This window comes from Sparus aurata, chromosome 24, assembly GCF_900880675.1.
Source record: "Sparus aurata chromosome 24, fSpaAur1.1, whole genome shotgun sequence".
Classification (NCBI taxonomy): domain Eukaryota; kingdom Metazoa; phylum Chordata; class Actinopteri; order Spariformes; family Sparidae; genus Sparus; species Sparus aurata.
The window spans coordinates 4,456,987-4,478,826 of NC_044210.1; the positions used below are offsets into that span (position 1 = coordinate 4,456,987).

The window sequence follows — 21,840 nt, forward strand, 5'->3', positions numbered from 1 at the left end:
ATGAAAATAGGGGCCTTTGTTGCCTTTGGAGGGCTAGTAATTCATAAACCAAATGCCGGATCCTTTTGTTTGGCTTATAATATATTCCTGCTGTTCTGAAGGTCTCTCTCTGTACACGCACGCGCATGTGCGCTAAAGCCAGGGTAAAAGCCAAAGCGAGGCAGCAGGCGAAGAGAGAATATAAAAGGCAGGGAGGCAGGCTGTCCATTCATCCTCCCGGCTGAGAGACAGCAGCACGCTCGACTCCTCGGCTCTCCACCCTTCACCTCTCTTTCTCCGCTCCGTCTAACAACCTCTCTCTCCGTCTCGTACCTTTCAGCCCGTTGTTTCGCAGCAGAAGTCAAACTTTGATGGGGTTGCCATCACTGGCCAACAAGTGGGCGCTTGGAGCAACGTGACGTGCAAAGTGTGCCAGACAGCAGCGCACCTTTCATTCAGAGCAAGGGATCTCTCATTCAACCTCGAAGATTTATGGATCACGTAAGATGATTAACAGTATATCTGATTTGCTTTGTTTTTTGCTGTTGTTATTATCATTTCTGGTTTTTAGATTTGTCACTAAACACTGGAAAACGACAACAAGAGGAGGACAAGTGATGCAGTTTGTGAGAAGCCTGCAACATCAACACGTGTACTTCAGAACCTTTGACCCAGGAGAGGACGATAACAGGGAGGCTTAAAGGGAATGTAACGTGATAACTACGTCTGAATGAGGTTGTTGATTATTGATATTGTCAACGACTCCAAACCATGGATATGTACATAAATATGGATTTTGATGTTGAAAGGAGCCAGCTGAGGTGGTTCGGGCATCCTGTCAGGATGCTTCCCGGGTGCCTCCCACCAACTGGGAGGAGACCCCGAGGCAGAACCAGAACTCGCTGGAGGGACTATACACACCATAAGGAGCTGGAAAGCATTGCTGGGTAAAAGGAGGTCTGGGATACCCTTCTCAGCCTGACACCTCCGCAGCTCGACCCCGGATAAGCAGAAGAGAATGGATGGATGGATGGATGGATGGATGGATGGATGGATGGATGGATTTGGATTGCAGCAACATTATGTGAGTGCTGCATATTTCATATTTCATACTGTATACTTCATAAAGGATCACAGTTAGGTATTCCTTCAGTCTGCTTTCAGTCTTGAGAGAGTGAAAGAGAAACTTGAGGTGATTTGAAAAGTTGGGCATGCCAAATGCCAATACCATCCCAACACTTCTTATATCTTTATTGACCGATTTCCGTATAAAAAGAAAAAGAAGAAAAACGAAAAAACCAACAACACAGTATTGTTTTACCATAATGGGACACTGAAACTATCACGACATTCCAGTAACCTGGACTGCAGCTTGTGTGTACAGTAAATCTCAATCTCAATCAAGGGTGTCAGCCCTTGACGTTATTGGTACTAACCATTATACAGTCAGGGTTTAACTTCATGCAAATGTTTTAAAGAGGAAGAAAAGGAAGAGAAAACAGCCAGGGAGGGTGTTCATACTACTTGTCAGACCATGGAGAGTTAAGAGTCTGTGGGTTCAGCTCAGCCTTCTCGTCTGACTGTTTGTTATCCCCTCATCGTTCCTAGAGCCGCTGCCATCCGGAGCTCCAGCACCACAGCTGGTCTGCTGCCCAGCTACCTGTGCCCAAGTTCACCGCCTGATCGCTCTGGGATCCACCGCTTCCTACTCGCCGGAGCCTGCACCTGAGCCTCCGTCTTCTTCCACAGTCAGCCCTTACGTGGAGCATGAACCTACCTATCAGGTTTGACTGATACCAGAGGAAAGGCCGCTGCAGTAGTCTAGCCGGGACGTCACAAAGGCATTAAGAACTTTGTTCAGATCTTGACTTTATGAGAAGGATCTTATTTTGGAAATACTTCACAGATGCAAAGAACAACCTGAACAACATGAACAACCCTCCTCGCTTGGCCGTCAAAACATAGTTCTGAGGATGATAATGATGAAGGGCCACGGATGGATCCTTCTGGAACACTTTTATAATAAAGAATGCAACAGCTTGATGGTGGTGCCAAGGCCTCCCCAAGTATCCAAACGCCACCACATCAAATGCTGTGCTTAGATCTAGTAGACCAGGACTGAGGAGTCACCAGCATGCAACGTCATCAGGAAGTTAGTTGTGCCAAACTGGAACTTTTCAAATTGGCTGGGCAAGGAGCTGTGATAAAAATGAGTTCTTATGCTACCAGCAGGAAGGTGACCGGATAGGACATCTCTGTGAATTAGCTACCCCACCTCACTGCAACAGACCACTACAAATACCGGATTGGGCAGCTGTCTTTGCCCCTGTGTTTGGCTGAGATGAAGAAGTATTTGAAGCAATGATGGTGCACGCATTTGTTGGGAGGAGAGCAGATGGCAACCGCAGTGATGTCTCTCCTGAAATGCTTTTAGAGATTTATAATGTAGATGCCCACGAGGTTAGAGGTCTGGATGGCATGACACTTAACCCTGCTGCACAGAGTCGGACATGCTAAAAGGGTTTTCCCTTACTGTTATTGGGGGTCTAGGGACTGAAGCAATCTGATTGTGGGCTATGTAAATACAACTGATTTGAATTGAGGAACATTCAGGAAATGCCAGAGATTAATTACAGTTTCAGATCTGAGAAACCTTTATTCTGTCTGTGGAAAATACAAAAAAGGGACATTTCACTGATTTTATTTGTTGTTGATTTTTTAGTGGGCCTGACGTTGCCTGGCTGGGCACACCTGCCCTCGAGCATTATGAATGCAAATTCAACGCTTCACATACAGAACTGCAAATGTACTAATGGCATTTACTTAAAAATGCACAAAGTAAAGGATTTATTTAAATTACTAACAATATATTTAGGAAAAGACACATTCACCCAAAGGCTAACTTCCACAAAAAAGGAATTTGGTGTTTGTGAATAGTAAAAGTCATGTGTAAATCGTGGTTTGTGCATTTACAAATAGTTCAGAGACGCATAACTCTTTATAAATGAACTACACATTTGTATATGGAAATGGTAAATACAATCCAAGCTGGGAAAAATGGATAGAACAGATTTACTTCCTTCCTCCAGCAGGTCTGAGATTTTCCTGTTGGAAAGGATGATGATGTAAATCCTCATAAAACCACTAGATAGCAGCACAGTCTTACAAACAGAGACCAAGTCATATTGTTGCCACCATGATGTCTAATGTGTCATAATTTTATCTTCACCTCTTTTACACATAAAGGCTCACTTGGGCCTTTAAAGGCAATTTCACATAATTAGATCTAGAATCTTATGCATTTAAATATAACTTAAGTTATCATGTACCTCACTAGACACAGCTCTTTGTCTACCACAGTTGTCGCTTTCCTTGTTTTTTCACACTTGAGACAGGATGTCGTGCAGAATTTAGTCATATTTGTACTTCCGAAATTTCAATCATCCTTTGGAAAAATGGCAGCAACTTCAGTATGAAATTAGTGTGATAGTATAAACAGTTTGATGGTGAGCTTCAATTCTCAAACACTGTTGCTTTGGTCGCAAAGTTTTTACAAACGAGGTCAAGAATTCTCCTGGCAATCTTGTTAATGGCCCGCAAAATCACGCTAAAAATGTGCAATGTGTGTGAAATTGCACGACGTAAACTCTGTAATTTCTTCAGGATGTTAACACCCCCACTAAACACAGGTCGGAGCCCATATTTTCTCAGCTTTGGCTACAGCTCCGCTATGTTGTCACTGCTATCAAAAGAGACAGATGACTCACTGAAAGTGATTTGAAAATGATCAACGTTAGTCTTTTTCTTAGGAGTCAAAAATTTAACTATGTACTACACATTCTCTACAAACTGAGTTGTCAAAAGTACGCTTTGATAGTTTTGTGATATGTGTTTAAAATGATACAATATCTCCGTCAAATTGAATTAAGGGTACTGAATTATATGGAGAAAAAAAAAGAAATCTATTATCAGATTTTCAACCCAAAATTGCACAGGTAGTAATATAATTACACAGGTGTTGCTGTGTGTTTAGTGACCAAATACTGGTGACTTATAATAGCGTATAAAATGACAACCATATGACAAAGATAGCTGAGATGCAAAGGCTATCAGCGGTGCAAGTCCAATCAATAACTCTTTCTCATACTGTCAGAAGAACAGAAACTTGGCTCTTGAGCTCGGCTCCTTTAACTTGCATTGAGAGGATGATGTGCAGTACATGAACGTCAGGACCTTGTCAGGTTGAAATCCTCTCTTAGTGCAGCGATGAAGAATTTAGAAACTCTCCACTAGTGGGCACATGATATCTACCTTCAAACTCCTCATTTAAACCTACTGTAAGCTAGATCTCTCAAGCCTTTACAACTACAGCTCCCCCGTTAGTATAAACTCTTGTGTGTACAGTGCCTGCAAACTGCTGTTTTCCAGTTACAAACTGGACCATGTTCAGTAACACCCAGGCCTAATGATCTGTCTCATGTTCTCATGTTGTGTGTCTAACAGGCAGTTTAACACTGAGGAACACTGTGACGAACGGTACTACTTAGAAGGGAAGAGAGATGGTCGGAGTTAGTTGAAGTTGAAACGTCTGTCTTTGTATGGAAATTCATACCTGAAGAGAGACAATGAATCTGAAAGAAGACATTTGAATTTTCAGAGTAAGATCTCACTCGTCACATATTTTATGACGTTTCATATTTCATTAATGTTGCAATTTTTGGCCAATTTTCACATCGAAACATGATAACGTGGAGTTCGACGCGCCTGCATACCTTTTTTTTTTTTTAACCATATAACAGGACCTATATATAAAAAAAAAAAAACAGTGAAGGCTGCTTGTATTATTGGCTGTCGGTGCAACAACCCAGAGGAAAAGATCTGAACCCACCGGCTCGATGAAAAAGTGATGACGAAAAGCTTGATCACACTGTGAGAACAAAGCGGGTTTTTAAGCGTCTTGTCTTTTATCTCGATATTTTACAGCCACTGAACTGTAAAATAGGAATTATCCATATTGGGGGGGTTTTTGGTTGCATGCTGTAAATGCTGACATGTGCTCTACAACAGTTCTGATGTTTTTTTTTCGAGGGGCAGAGAGATTCAAATATAAATAGGAATGAACTATCACTTCCTCTCGCTACGCTAGCATCATGCCATTTCTTCAGCTGTTACTCAGACTAACTGTGCCACAATAACCAAACAGGCTCGAGTGGAATAAAGACCTCCATTATGGGGCGCTCAGAGGCTCGACCTGTTGATGCACCATTAGCTTCAGTTCTCTAATGTGACCAGATTGTTAGACTGCGCTGTTCACACGCTGCAGAGATTAAGGTTAACTGGGTGTAAAGACAGGAGGGGGGGGGAAACAAGGTGGGAGACTGTGGTATCCCCCAAGATGCTGCAGGGAAAGTGTATGACTTATTTTATTGCTTTTGACTACGGTCAAGAAAAAAAGATGCATTTCATAACTTTAAATGATATATTTATCTACACTGATGTAATACTGACTTGTACCATATAAAGCAAATGCAGGCCATCATGTTATGAATTGATCAGAAATAAAAAAAAAAACTAAAAAAACATAAAAGCTAATTTAAGGCAAATTACTTTTAGAAATCGATTGATATGTGGCAGAATTTACTTTAATCCTTCCTATTTAGAAATTACAGACAATAAATCAACACAAATACATAATTGTGATCATATATTAAGACATCTCAAAGTGTTTATTCATGCAAAAAAATTTAAAAATCTGCTTATTCGATTTCTCACATTTCTTGGTCTTCTTTGCTCCGTTGTCATGAGAGGACAGACGTATTTCTGAATTTGGAGGTGTGCTTAAGTGTTAGTGAAAAAATCTACTAAGTCGCAATTTTACATTTTCAAGATTTCATTTTGGCAACCTGCAGAATCAAGATTATTCTATTATAGCAGCTGCTGAATATCAACAGCATTTGGCAGACGATCGCAGCCACATCTCCTGTAGAGTAGAATCATACTGTCCAAGTTGATATTTCACTAAAAGGGGTAGCAGCAATGGTAACAAAGCCAAAGCATACAGCTTTACTGTAGAGTTCAATAAAACAGCAACGTATCCAACCAGCACAGCTGCACTTAAATTGTTTTTTGAAAATAAAGCTGAAAACTTAAGTGACCTGCCACACTCCCAAGTATTTGCAGAAAAGAGAAGGGACCAGTGGGATACAAGAGCCTTCCCGTGGACTGAATTGCCTCAAAGTGCCAGGCTGCTATCAAACTGCATTAATGTGATGGATATCCGGCTTTCTGCATTCATTCTCCACGGCGTAAATGTGGGAGCTGACAAACAGATCCTGGTGAGAGGGCCTCCAGCACAGAGCAGCCGCTCTGCCTCTAAAGCATAGACAAATATAGCCTGGTTTCAAGTACATTTTATGTAAAACACACACAAATAGACACACTTTTCCTAAACCCAATTTTTGTAATTTTCCTAAGAGTAAGCAGCTCAGTCGTCTTCTATTTCTGGTTTTTTAGAGTGAGATTGACAGTGAGCAGGCTTGTGTTCTTTGCTCACTGGCACAGCAGAAAAGATTTTTCTTTTTTAATGTTTGTTTATGGTCAGCGTCTGATTAGAAGCCAATCTGAGCTTGTACAGAAAATCACCTGACGCCATTCCTGTCGCATGGAGAGGTCTTTTCCTTTTTCTTTAACATGTAAAAAAAAAAAAGTTAAATATGTGTTAAATTGCACAATACAAACTTCAGGTCATTAAAGGGTGTATAATCTGGTATTTTAGCAATTTTAATATTGCACTTCCACAAAATAGAGTGCTGCAGGGATGATGTTAAAGCCTACAGGATGTTTCACTTGGATTTTTATATAATGCAGACTTTAAAGTTGTAGTCTGTAAACATTTTTTTTGTTATATTTGCTAAAATTGACATTATGATCTGACAGTAGAATAAGATACAGGTCAGCTGTGTAAAAATCCACTGCCTGTGGCTCCGCCTAGTGGCTGCAATTTGATTTGCAAGAGTCCACCGCTCCCGAATCAACACAACCAATCAGAGCCAAGGGGAGTGTCTGAGAAGTACGATGTTGCAGTCGAGCTACGTAGCTTGTTAGCTGGTATGCTAACTCCGGTGTTTAGCTTTGTCTTTATGGCTACTGGTTAGCAAAAGTGTCTTTCCAGTGACCGGGCAATTATAACATTAATTTGTGTTCAGTATGCTCTGAAGTGGTTGAATTGGTTTAGAGAAATAACATTACTCATGCTTCAGAAAGGCTGCATCGTGAAAATGTTGCAATATTTACATTTTCATACTTGCAGGTGGCTGCAATGACCTGTTGAATAGGCCTCTCTGGTTTTCTTGCCTTTATCTTGGCCTGGGTTGAGCTGCTGGCTCCTGGCTGGTTGTTTCTGTGTCAAGTGTGCATAAGAGACAGGAAGTGTGGTATTTAAGGAGATTAAAGAGTGTTCAAGAAGGCATCTGTCTAATGCAACTTTTACATTTGGGTGAATGTAAAACAGTAGCAAGAAAGTGGCTGTGATAATATGGTCAGCATCTTCACATCAAATGTTCGATGCTGAGAAACACAGTCCATCCACTGTGACTGTGTGTGGGCGCTTCGCTTCAATGTTAGTACAACTCTCTTATCGAGCTGTCATCCTGTGCTCTGTAGGCCTGGAACATGGTCCACCCGTAGAAGCTTAAAACCATGTCAGATTAGCATATGTCTTATCCCAACTCTCTTCCTCCGTGAGACGGTCTGGCTGGTTGGGTTAGATGGTTGAAAGACACTGTGGTCTCAAAGTCTGCCAAGATGGCCAAGGCACCTGGTTTTGTTTCTTCATCTTCTTCTTCTTCTTTGAGGTCTGTTGATGGTTGGCAAACAACTGGTTTTGAATCCGGTTCGAGACCTCTATGTCTTTCACATTGTTCATCACAGCCATGCTTGACTCAGTGGCGCTTTTTCAATACACGTGCTGGCTTGGCTTGTCTCGGCTTGTCTCGGTTTGACTCAGCATTTGCGTTTCCACTACAACAGGGCTGCCTGCTTGAAGGTGTTGCCGGGTGAGCTTTTGCCCTGATCCAAAGAGGGTTCATCTTGGCCCTAGCTTGGCTCAACTTGTGTGCTGGTAAAACTGAATAAGCATGGCAAGGTTTGATTCAGTGTAGCTGAAAGTGCCAGTGGAAAATCCCCATATACCACCTCTCTTTAGACAAAACTATGCTTTGTATAGCCTGGATTATATGCTCAAAAACAGTCGGTAGACACTAACAGTTTAATGCTTTCTTTGTATTTCTTGATTGGGAAATTTCAAAAGCATGCTTCAAATTTGCATGACAAGATGGAAACATGGCCACCATCACAATACCTAATACTACTACAAGTGAGGATAGGATTTGAGACATCGCGTGTAGACTAGTGACTGTACCAGTTGTTGTAAGTTATTGGTTAAGTCAGTGTTTTGTGTAAATAAATGCTATAAAACAAGAAAAATTAACATTATGTAGAACTGCTTGGTTTTAGTTGATCTCCTAAATGGCACATCACCTTTTTAGCTGCATGGTTGACGAGCATCATGAATGCAAATCGGCCTCTGTATATATTTGAATAGAGTCCCCAATCATCCACATGTCAGCGCTCCTCCCATCACTCCGACTCCCCTCACTCTATGAAGGAACTGAGCTGCCATCATCACGCCGCTACAAGATAGTCAGTCAGACTAAATGGTCCGGCCAATTACATTGATTTTAGAGCAGCTATGTTGTTTGCATTAGCGGAGGAAAATGGACTGCCATTTTCCATGTTGTTGGATGGAAATGGAGAATTGAGGCCGCTCTTTAGTTATAATGGATGAGCCACTCTGTTACTGACCATGTATCACATTATGCACTTACACTATTAGAATGTCTTTCCAATACATTTCCAATTATGCGAGCAAATATAGTTGTAGTTCTGCTAGTGAGTCACCTTGGCTAAAAATAAAGAGGTGTTGATGCTCGCTTGGTTGCTTTATAATACGGCAATTGAAGGTTTGTTTTTTGACAAGACCCCTCAAACATCATACTGGTCAATTGTTTGACTACAGTCCTAAATATATGTAAATGCATACATCAGTACCTTCAACTCACTGACTAAAAATCTACCCAGAATCATGGCTTTGTGAGGACCTCATAATCTGTGCGTATGCCCGAAATTCAAATACAAACTGAGGTCCCAATGGCTCATTTTTATCCTGGGTGGCAAATAAGTTAAAACGTATTTAATTCTGTTTGTTTGAATGAATGAATGAATGCAAACTTCCTTTGTGGAAGAGGTTTCAATCTCAAGAGCGCCGTGGTAAAATAAATGTTAGATGAATAAAAAAAAGGAGAAATGTGAGTATGGAATATGAGCAATAATGCTTATCTGGCTTATTGCAGTATATAAAATAATAGAACAATTTTCTTATACTGAGACTACACATAACACAATACATCTTGGTCTGAGTTTGAGGATTATATTTTGATACAGGCTATGTCCAAGTGAAAAATGCTGTTGAACATGCAGCTGGTCTGTATGATCATTTATTGAGCAACACGGTTGCGCAATGTCACCAAAGTCTTTAAACTCCTTTATGCCACATTGAACATATATCATGTAGTGCATTTTTAGAATTTGAAGTTTTGGGTGAATATAAACAGCAGCAACAGTAAAATAACAATAATGATAAATATGTATGTATGGTAATATATACCTTCATATGAAAAATGTTACATCAGGTTAACACTAGCCCTTTACACACAGAGACTCTGCATTATATGTCCTTGAAGGTGAGTTACTGTTTTACTTACCAAATATTGGTAAGTTATTACATTTCACTTTGATAGTGAATTACATATTGTTTAAACAATATGCTGAAAATGTAGTTAATTCAATGACTTCTTTGTCAAAAGCACATATTTGAGAATGTATTAATTCAATGTTATTTAAGTCATTTGATATGCAAAAACTACAACTATTGTCTACATCCAGCTTCTCAAATGTGAGGATTTGCTCATTTTCTGTTTTATCAAATTAATCATCCTCTGGTTTTGGACTGCTGTCTTTTACAGTTTCTAGCATTCTCCAGACTAAATGATTAATTCCAAAAGCATTACAAAATAATTGTTAGTAGAAGCCCTAGTGTGAAAAAGGCCCCGTCTCTTTTAAAAACGGTTGCCTCTAAGTGTGCTACTAGTGAGCTTACTGATTACTTTTCCTATTATTCAATAACACATTCAAAAAACTCATTGTACAGCCACCCACCTCATATGTTGTAAGATCTCTCTCCAAGGCAACTCCCCACCTTAGTTCACACACACACACACACACACACACACACACACACACACACACACACACACACACACACACCTAGCGTGGAGTGCCACTAATTAAGAAATCAAAATGTCATTGTTGGGGCCAAGTTGATTTCAATTTTCTTCAATTCTGAAGTGACCTGGGAGGTTGGTGGTTTGCTGCTCAAAAGCCTCCAATATGGAAGGTGTTAAATATCAACTTTTTTAGAGGGAAAGAGTTTTCTTTCATTGCTTTAAAATGAGCCGAGAGAAGTTTCAGAGTCCTAGCCACTCAGTGAAAACACAACATTGTAAACATCGTATAGGTTGCTATTTTATGATCACAATGCATTATAGCCTTATAGCTGGCAATAACCTCGTTACAAAAAAAGTCCTCTCCAGCCACGTATCATAGCTGTCTCACAAGCCTTGACTCAAAATAATTTCTTAATCCATTAATTGGTATGGAGCAGAATTCGGGGCAGGGCTTTTTGTTCAATATGTTTTTCAGAGATGCATACTAATCATATAAAGTGATCCTTTGTACTCAGGTTGACAGCAGCGATGCAGGCTTTTAGACACAAGCGCGCAAACACACACACACACACACACACCGAGACATGTTTCTGGGAGCGCCGATGGCAGAACGAGTGTATTATTTTCCCTGAAGAGTATTATTTTCCTGTCAAGGCTTGATGGCAACGTGCCAACAGATGTGACAGGGAGCGATCATTCCTCCTTTACAGTACAGAAAGAGAGGGAGAGGAAGAGAGGAGGGACGGATGAGGACGGAGGGAGTGGGACAGACACACAGACACACGCGCTGGGTTTTCCATCCAGGCATTTTGATGCAAATTCACAATGTATTGAATTTATGAAAGCGGCACAGAAATGGCTAATTTTAATGACATTTTTTTGGAAAGTTTTTTTTTTTTTTACTTGAGGACGGAAGTTTGATTTGAGAAATTGTGATTGAAATCAATTTGTTAAACACACGCTGATACGATCTGTCCACCCTGATCTGCCAACAATGATAGACTGCTGTTGTAACCACATAGGCTCCTGCTATAGTTGCGTGTCTAATAATTGGCACATTAAAATCCTGTCTTGAGATTTCTTGAGGTGAAAGTGTAAAATGAAGCCAACCTAAAACAGACACTTGACTTCAATGCAATGACTTACATTTGTGTGTATCCATTGAGAGCCTGGGTGTTTTTTGTTATAGTTGAAAAAGTCTGTCTGTCATATTGCACGTCAAAGCTTGTCACTCACCAACAACTTATTTTAGAAAGACGTTATTCACTTCATATAATCGCAGTGCTCCTCGCCCCTGGCAGTGCTGCAAGTGAGTGCAAAAGCCCTACTGGAATTGCTCTGATTATTATTATGTAAATAAATAGCTCTTTTGAGGCTTTAACATGCTCAACAACTCATGAAACTTTGCACGAAATTCAATTTTGGTAGTTATTTACATATTTTATGCGTTCCAGACATAGGCATGGCAAAATTGATCCCGAGCGCCCCCTTAAAAGCAAGCCTTCACATGCATGTATAAAATATGACCCATGTGTTTCACATCTAGACCTATGAAAAAGTCCATGGTAACATGACCTGAAGCAGGGAAGTTGGCCATTTAAAATTTTATGATAATTTTTGGTGTTGTACTTTAACCGTCCTACAGCTTTAGCCCTCCTGACTTCAATTTGTCAGTGCAATCTTAACACATTTGCAATGTAAAGTTATCAAAAGTTAATAATAATAATAATAATAATAATAATAATAATATGCTTATTTTATATAGCACAAAGACACTTTACAGGTTAAAGCAGAATAATAAAAACTACACACTAAAATATATAAACAAGATAAAAGTTATACGTTAAAAGCAGCTTTCATTTAAGGGCGTTGTTCTGGCAGTGCAGGCAACATTGATGATTCTTATTTAAAAAGGAAGTTGCTGTAACTCGGTTGTACGTGGTTGAATCTGTATTAAAGTTTACATGTTTGGTAAGCATTTCAGCCTGAACACATTTACACACTATAGCTTCTGTTAGCTAGTTTTCCATGCAGGGCTAGTGGTCCAGACTGGGTGCCCAATGCACTGAAATAGGGTTTAAAAAGAAGAAAAGCATTTTTTAACGAACACTTTAGTACTTAAGTACTTATTTATAATCCCTCAAGTTCAATGAAAAAGCTGATAGTAAATATTGTTGACATAATATAGAATTGTTCTGAATTTAATTAGTTGTCTACGTTGCATACAGGTGTTGATGCAACTACAAGGCTACTTCAATATACTCTTTATGGCACTGAATCATAACCCAAGTTAAACATTGTGATTTTCTGGACCTTCTCCAAGTGGACCTCTCTGAATTTTAATTGAATACCCCTGGCATGGTAGTTGTCAGTCCAAACCATACATTTCCTGCCCCTGAAATCCTCCTTGAACTACTCAAGCACCGTCCACTTCATCCCAAAGAAACTCCAATTTCATGGAGCTGTGTCATTGTTTAAGTTGAGGTTCTGTTTTTGTCTTTGTCCTCTTGTTCTTGTGAGAGAACTGCGCCCAAACCACTGTGGCTGGCATCAACCTCAAGTATTTACATATTCGCAAAAGCCCAGATGGGTGCACTACTAGCCTAGTCTTCGGCTCTCCAACACACCATGGCCCTTACTCATGAGTCTTTACTCCAGAGAGTTGAGCCACCAGGCGATGCAGCCGTGCAGCCAGTTTGGAAATTCTCTTCAAAAAGTGCCTGTAATAACTAGTGAAACCTAAAAAGGACCTGAACTCAGAGATATTAGTGAGGTTAGGCCAGTTAGCAACAGTTGAGATCTTATTTTAAACTCCTTCCTCTTAGATCAGGTGGCCCAGGTACTGAACCTACTATTTTCTTAGGAAAGAGCACTATACCATCTTGACATGACTCTCTAAATTACTCCAATGCTGTCCCACACCTGTGGAATAGACAATGATGTCAGCTAGGTATGACAATGGTGACTGGCCGTTCTGTACCCCAAACATCCTTTGCATTAGGCCTTGGAATGTACCTGGTGCAGTACACGACCCAAATGGCAAATGTTAAACTCAAATAGCCCAAAGAGTGTGCAATAAGGAGTTTTTGGCTTGCCTTGCTTTGGCAATGGTGCCTGGTTGTAGCTGCTAAGACAGTCCATTGTTGGGAACCACTTAACTCCAGACAGTGCATCCAAGGACTCCTCTATTTTCGGAAGAGGAAAGGCATCCTTCCGAGTTTTGGTGTTTAACTGCCGGTAATCAACATACTCTCCCTCATAACCTTGGTCTCTAGCAGCAGCTGGTGTATGTGTGCTTTAACCACCCTGTAATCAGATGTAGGAATGTGCCATCAAGTAGGGGTATTTCATAAGAGATACGTTTGGTATAGCCATGTACAGAAAACAGGCTCATTTTCAAAAACAGTGCTTCAACCTGGCTCTGCTCTGCCTATGGAAGGATAGATAAGTCAAGGACTCTGATCTGCTCCTGCACTGTGTAACTTTTGCAATCTAGGACTTTACTGCTGCGGTGCCACTGTTAGCCAATTAGGGAGATGACTTTCATTAGTCAGTGGCTCTAACAGGAGTGCACCAGGGGACCCAGACTGAGTGGAGCAAACGGCAGCTTTCACTTTGATAGTGCCAGCAGGTAGCTCAGCAAGAACGTTCTTTGAAGCAGAGGTCTGGACCTCAGCCTGACTCACAGAGCTTCTTAAAAATATGTTTTCTATTGTTATTGCAAAAAATAAAGAAAAGTTAAAGTTGATAATCATGAATAAACAAGAAGATAAAAAAAAGTGAGGGGGCAGCAGAGGTTAAACAGAAAACAAATAATCAAACCCCCCATCCCCCCATATCACCCACAATGATGGAGAGTGCAATTCCTTCCAGTGACCACTCGTTGGTACCAGAAGCTGGAACGGCGGTCTGTGAACAGAGGAGGTGGTCTATGCCATTACTTATCACCCACCTACAATACAGTGCTGAGTTCCCTCCACCATTCAGACCTGGGCCCACCTAGCCTTAGCAACCCTGATGAAGGCTGGTTGGGTCAACAACCCACAAGTGGCCCTAATGACTCTGAAACTCAGAGCTCACATGTTCCTTAACGACTCTGTAAGGACACTCCCACACAGAGTTTAAAAGCCTGCAACTCCCCCCCCCAGTTAGTTAAAACGGAAGAAGCCTCTTGGATGAGAGGTGAAACATCTTCAAGAAACTGAAACAGGTCCAGTTGCCTACGATACAGCACTAAGAATCACCATGAGCTGGGTGACTGAGAACCTTCATCAACATGTCCACATCAAAATTAATTAGGTCTGCATGAATATATATTTAGTCAATTGTGTGTATGGACAATCAGGTTATAAATCTCAATGTGCAATATCTGTGTACCATGACATAAGATCATGACGTACTGTAGTCCTATAAGGGTGTAGGAACTAAAGAAATGGAGGATAAAGATATAATTAATGAGACAGGGCAGACTCTTAAAGTTTAGAGTTCATCTTAAGGGTTCTAATCAGTTCCTAGAAATCTGTCAGACTCTCTGGTACAACAAATCGACTTCATGTTACTTCTGCAGACTAAATTTGGACTTTTTCCACTCCAAGATCCTGAGCCAGCTCTTTCTGAGAGGCAAACGCTGCTGCTGCTATTCAGAGCAACCTGATAAATAACAGCCTCTGCACATGAGATCAAGAATGTGTGCTTGTGTGTGTGTGTGTGTGTGTGTGTCTGTGTGTGTGTGCTAATGACACTCTTCCCTTTTGTCATCTAGTTAAGTCTGTAAGTAAACTGATTCTCTGTGTTATCTCCCTTTCTGTCTGTGTTTCTCGATATCTCCCTCTGCTCCTTTACCCTCTTCATTTACTTCTTCTCTGACTAAAAAACAAAGAAAAAGCAAAACAAAGCAAAGGAAAAACAAAAGACGGAAAGAAGAACATGTCATCAGTGGTTTTGTTTCTGCAATGGCACAATACCCTGACCACCCACATCAAGTGATAGAGACAGATTGCAGCCAGGCAGGCAAGTAGGAGAGAGAGATAGAGGCCCCCGTGTGACGAAAGGCAGTTTAATTTAGATAATTATCTCGCAAATTAACCACAAACTCCTTCCCTGTTAATTACCTGTCTTGGGGAGCGGTGCAGGAAAACAAAAAGCAGAGCCAGGGAGGTCTTTGTTCCGATGTTCTTGGGGCGGGGGGGGGGGGGGATGGTGGAGGGGGTGGGGGCATAAATTGGTTACGCTCCTGCTGAAAGGCCAGCGAAGGGTTCTTTGAGGGGACAACCACTAAAGTATTTGATAGGCTAATGGGGAATACTGTTAGCATCCGTGTTTATAATTGGACGTCATAAATCTGGAACAGGTGATGGGGGGAACAAAAGAAAGGTTTTGTGTGGGTGTCGAGGCCACGGTGTGACATGTAAATCCTTCCCCCTGCTGAATGGGCGCTATCTGATGGTCCAGATACGGCTACAACGGGAGATGCACGGCAACCGGATCCCGGTCCTCTGGGAGTGTGTCGGATATTTATGTGCGCTCAGACACACAACCGTGCGTGCATGTGTGTGTCTGTTTCGCGGCGCTAATAAAATGACCTTTTCCCTATCTTGGTGTCTGCTGAGGCTGATTCTGTCAGCGGCTATTAACCTCGCCCTTATGACAGCGGGCCTGATTAGCTTCAACACTTAAAGCCCTGATATTTTCAATTCCACTCGTATTTGTCTTCTTCGGGTAGAAACCACAGCAAGTTATACACGTTGTCCTCTTTTATCTTCTCTAATAATGACTTACTAGTTACTTGTGGCACACCTTGTTAAAAGCTTTTTTGTCTGCCTTTTTTGGGTCCTTTTTCCATGTGTAAACCTTAATACTAAACTTATTTTCAATGTGCCTAGAAGGGAAGAGCACAGTAGGTGGTCAAACAAATGATATTGTAGCTTGTGTGAAGAATCACACAAGGTTACTATTTTAACAAAAACCCCTTCGCTTAATTTCCCTTTATGTCGTCTCTTAAGTACTAAAGAAAATAACTGTCGTTATCTTTTGCCAGTGTCAGGTTGGTTGTTATCTCCCGATTTCAATGATTTTAGAGCCATGGCGTGATTAAGACACAGCTAAATACCACCAGAAAGCTCTTATCTTATCTGTTAGCCGCAAGGACACATTTAATGTCGTCCTCTCATTACACCTGCAGGAGGTTTTCTTATCTGTTCCGCAGGGCATTTGTCAGTGCCTTCAAAAACCGCTGCAAATCACTGGTGTAATAGTAAGAAAGTTTTACGATCCGACCGCGCCGTAGTTAACCTCGAGAGGGTCAGGGTGTCATATTGCACGGCACACCATGCTGCTACATGCTAATCATGTAGCAAGGTTTAAGTTAAGTTTAAGTTTATGCTGTGACCACGTTGGGCTTGAGCTCTGGTTGAAAGTGGTTTGCAGGGTTAGGGTAGAAGTAAACTGCCAGCCAACCAGTCATCCTGGTAATTGGACTGATCAGAAAAAAAAAATGGGACTATGAAGGTTAATAACTGAAACAAAAAAAAAGTTATTTTAATATACATGTCAACCTCAAGAAGAAAGAACCAACCGCTTTGGCTTAAAAACCATTTTACCCTCCTTGTGAGAACATTTGATGGAAAACATTCACATTAACACACATTAAAACTGTGTGTGTGTGTGTGTGTGTGTGTGTGTGTGTGTGTGTGTGTTGATGCAAAGCTGTGGGCATGTCCTCCAAAACCAGGTGTGACAGACACGAGAGCACACACACACACACACACACAACGCACCCACACTCGTCATACTTAACACACAGTGTGAGGGGAGCGCCGGAGCTGCACCAATATTTGTGTTTTGCGGCTGTCACGTATTTGTCCAGGCCCTTGTCGCTGCTCTCCACATCTACCGGCGGCAGGTGTGAACAACTCTCGGGCTGAGAGGGACGCACTCTGCCGCCACCCTGTCAGCGAGGAGAGACAGACATAGACACACGCCGGGGATACACACTCGGGCTCGGGGGAGGAGGGGTGGAGGGGGGAGGGAGGGGCGAGGGCGGAGGGAGAGGGAGAGATCAATAGTAGTGAGTGTGGAGTTTGGATAATTACAGTTGTTAGCAGGCAGAGGAGAGCAGCTATAGTGGCCTCTCCACTCAGAGTCTCTTATCACTCTCTGGCCTGTCATTACAGCTTTAAATGCTGCTGTAGCAAAGAGGCAACGGTGTGCGTGTGTGTGTGTGTGTGTGTGTGTGTGTGTGCTTTTTCCTCCTCTTCTCCTCCTCATTTACCTCCCCTCTTATACTATTTATATATCCTCTCCTCTCCTTACCATGTACACATCTCCTCTCCCCTCTTCTCCCCTTTACTATCTCCTTTAGTCTCCTTTTCTCCTCTCCTCTCCTCTCCTCTCCGTCGTTCCTTTCCTTTCCTTTCCTCTGCTCATTTTTCATTTTATCTTGTTCAAACCTCATTTCTTGTCCTTACCTCTTTTCTCAGTAGTCTGTCTCTCTTCTCTTCCGTCCCCTCCCTTTTGTCCTCTGATCTTTATGACTTCTCCTCTCCTCCTCTTTTTTTGCCTCCTTTCTTCTTCTCCTGCCCCCTTTCCTCCTTTCCTCACCTCTTTATCTCGTCTCTCCTTTTTGTCTTTCCCCCTCCGTTACCCCCTCATCTGCTCCTTCTTATTAGCTCTCCTCACTTTGCCTATTCTCTTCCATGCCGTGTAGTCTTCTTTTCTACTGTCTCCTCTCCTCTCATTCGACCTCTGGCCTCGCCTCTTCTCCTCAAATTGCCTCCTGTCTACATCTTCCTCTCCAACATTTGCACCTCGCTCCTTGTCTCCTCTTACATTTATTGTTGCCCATCAAACTTTCCAGACTTCTCCAGTAGTCTCTCATGTCAAAATGCCATAGGCGGATGTGATATCAGCAAATATTGTATCCTTCAAATAGTAAGTCCCTGTTCATTAGTTCATTAGTAACTGTTCATTTACTACCAGTGTCATTTCGATAGATCTGAAAAACTACATTAACAGGATTGGGAGATTCCCCTCTCACCTGTTACCTTTCCTTCTCATCACCTCATCCTCTCTTTTTATTTCTCTTTTCGTTACTTTTTCTCAGCTCCTTTTAATTTTAAAGTCTCCTTTTATCTCTTCACCTCATTTAACTTCACCTCCTTTCTCTATCCTTCATCCAATTATCCCATTTAGCCTCTTTTATTCTTGAATATTTTTTTTTTTTTATTTCCCCTCTCGTCTCTTGTTAATCTCTGCTCCTCATCTCTCCTTCCTCTCATCCGGTCCTTTTCATCACCTCCTCTCTTACGTCTCCCTCTCTCTCTCTCTCATCCGCTAATCTCATCTCCTCCTTCTCGCTCCTCCGCGGTCTTTGTCTCTTCCCTCACTCTCCTCCCTCCTTTTTTCCGACACCATCAGCGGTGCCAGGAAGAGGAATTTATTTTTGAAGAGCCACGCTCTTAATTTCACAGAAAGATGCGGAGAGGTTTTGACTGTCCAGCCAGTCAGGATTTTCTTAGTCGTTGAGTCCTTGACATGCAGCTCTAAAATAGGCCTGGAGAAACTGGAGTTAAATCCCCTTTGGACCGGCTGTGTTTGTTTCACCATACTCTCTCTCTCTCCACACAAACACAGGCATACAGCGGTTTTGTTGATCTCCACTGATGTTGAGGAGCCTTGTCAGACATAAGAAGGAGATGAGAATGATGGGGAGAAGGATTAGATGGGCACAAAATAACAGCGGTTTGTCCCCTCCGGGCTATTTGCTCTGATTTAGATGGAGCAGGATTAGCTGAGGATGAGGAGATCAGAGTCGTGTGTGTGTGTGTGTGTGTGTGTGTGTGTGTGTGTCAGTATATGTGTGCGTGAGAGAGAAGTGGGCTGTTGACACATAGACGCTAGAGGCGAAGCTGTCAGATATTCAACCGATTTCTCTCGTAGCGTTCCGTAGGTGGCGCAGAGCGTACCATGAAGGTTACACACACACACACACCACACACACATGCAAGCACACACACACACGTGCACAGAAATCATCCAGCGCTGCAAAACACAACGAAAAAGAAAAGGAAAACTGCAACATCTAACTCGACTTAAAATTTTGATTCAAAATCTTGTTTACGTTTTCTAAAAAGTCCCTAAGTGAGAAATTATGGCTCATCTTTCAGTCATGCTCTTGTAAATTTCACATTATGTGGTGTCGGTGCACTTGCAGATTGTCCAAAACTGCCAACTGATAAGCTGAAAAACAGTTTTAGCAAATGGTACATTTTTTACGGTGAAAAGGACACATTTAATCCAAATTATTTGGTTACCTCAATTTCTCTTTATTTTCCAAACTGTTCCTTTAATTCCTCTGAAACAATTCTCCTCCTTTATCAGTGCTCTAATCCCCTCCTTGGTCTGGTCTAATAAGGCGTATTAATTGAGCAGAACCGTTTCTCAAAATGAAAGAAACGGAGGTCTCAAATGTCCAGATTTAGAACTGCATTTCCGTGCCTCGCAGACGTTTTACGTAGATCGTACGATCAATAATACGCCTGAAGATCCCTGGATAAATATTCATAATAGTACATTCAAATCTTGTAATACAATTAAAAACATAATAGGAGCGCAAAGATCTGGAATAATCCATCAATGAAACTCCAAAATGTGGAGCTGAACTGGGAGTATAAGTGGATTTAAATATGTATCAGATATAATTCAAATAGCATTCAGTTATTATAAAGCTTCAAAATGTATTCACATTGACAAATAGATAATTATAATGGTAATTTTCGGGATATTTAGAGCTTAGAAACCAAATTACTAAAAAATAAGAATTGGTTGATTGATTGGCCAAAATATACAACATGCTGCTTCAGAAACCAGTTGATATCAACTCAATGCAAAATTGAGAGATGAATGTTGTACGTTCTAAATAATTCATTCATTTTAAAGCATTAGATCCAAAATGCAGTGTGATTAAAGAGTCATCCAGTTCAACTGCGTGGAGCTCGGCGTGGTCACATGTCGAAGGACGCTTGGACTTAATACAAATGGACTTTAAAGGACTGTAAGTCTTTGAGAGTTTAGTTTGCTATTACGCAGACCTTATAGAAGTCCAGTTCAAGCTCGATAGTTACACGCATTAAGCTATTCAAGTCAGCTGAACATGTCTGACACGAGCACTGTGACCTGCCGCCAGCTCAGAATCGCCAGCTCAGAGACGTTGCAGAGAAGTGGCAAGGTTATGAAAAAGTGAAAGAACCCAAACCCTTACAGAAGAGGGGAAAAGTTGAATACAAACTCCTGAATGAGACTTGTAGCACAGAGTTAATGCACGTGTATCGCTTTCAGGGTAAATGCGTTCAAAGGCAACTTACAGGACACACAGCTGATGAAGAGGAACCTTGGCCTTGATGTTGAATCAAATCTCAATCAAGAGAAGCGAGGCGGTGGGTGAAGCCGCCGCATCCCAGCAAGCTTTGGCGACGTCAGAAAGGGAAGGAACAGAACTTCAGAGGGTACAGGCTGAAAATCTTGCAGCCAACGCAAAACGAATGTCGAAAGCTCAAGAAACGAGAGGAAGTAAAGGGGGTGAATGTTGCGAGAGCTCGAGGGAAAGATCGATGATCCAGTTGAGTAAAATAATAATGCAGCGGTGTCCAGCTTGAAACCACAATCTTCCCCGTGTAGCGCCAACAAGGCGTTAAGGATTTTCTGACTCCTTCTAGCAGGAGCACGTACAAGTAGAGAAATATGTCATTTCCTGCTGCCACTAGGAGATGCTGCAACTGTAAGCAAACATCTGTGCATAAATGTGCTCAGGCTGGGACTCTTACCAAGCATGTTAAGACCGGTGTTGATTCGACCATGTGCAACCATGTTACAGCAACTTCCTGTTTAGTAGGGATCATCTGTATTCCAAAAATGAGCACAAAATAAAAAATGGCTGACTTCCTGTTGGGTTTAGGACACTTCACCAAGAGCTGTTTTGTAGGTCTGAATGAGATACTGAATTTTGTGCAAAGTAAACTAAGTTTTTGTTCATTTTTGAAATCATATAAATAGCGATTTATTTGCATAAATAATAACTGGAGCACGGTTCGTGCACAAGCCCTAATAATTACTCCATTTCAATGGCTTCCATGTACCGGTCAGTGCTCATGGCCCAAATCAAAATATATTATACAACAGAAGAAATATGTAAGTTCTGTCCAACTTCTGTGTTCAGTGTATGAAGTGTCGATTTAACTTCTTTACGCACTCCCTTTTTTCTCGTCTAAAAGTGAAATTAAGTGTGGAATTAAATTCTACAGAAATAGTATTTGAATGTGGGTGAATGTGATTTCCTCAGTTTTGGAAATGTTCATTTTGAAACACTGGAGAAAAAAAAGAAAAGAAACAGAGGCCCCTTGAAAAGAATTAATGAGATACTGTTTGACGATAGAAAGGACTTCTGTAGATAACAGAATCCTAAGGATAAGATAATAATGAGTTTAAACAATTTAATGAAGTATGGATGTGTATTTATCAATCC

The 21,840-nt window shown here is 41.4% G+C and overlaps 1 long non-coding RNA gene across 1 annotated transcript; it reads left to right on the top strand.

Moving 5' to 3' along the window:
- The first annotated feature begins 149 nt into the window (after positions 1 to 149).
- Positions 150 to 5,740, top strand: LOC115576814 (uncharacterized). Its single transcript, XR_003982946.1, has 2 exons — positions 150 to 1,063; positions 1,588 to 5,740. It is a non-coding gene; the product is annotated as an uncharacterized LOC115576814 (long non-coding RNA).
- Positions 5,741 to 21,840: the final 16,100 nt, after the last annotated feature.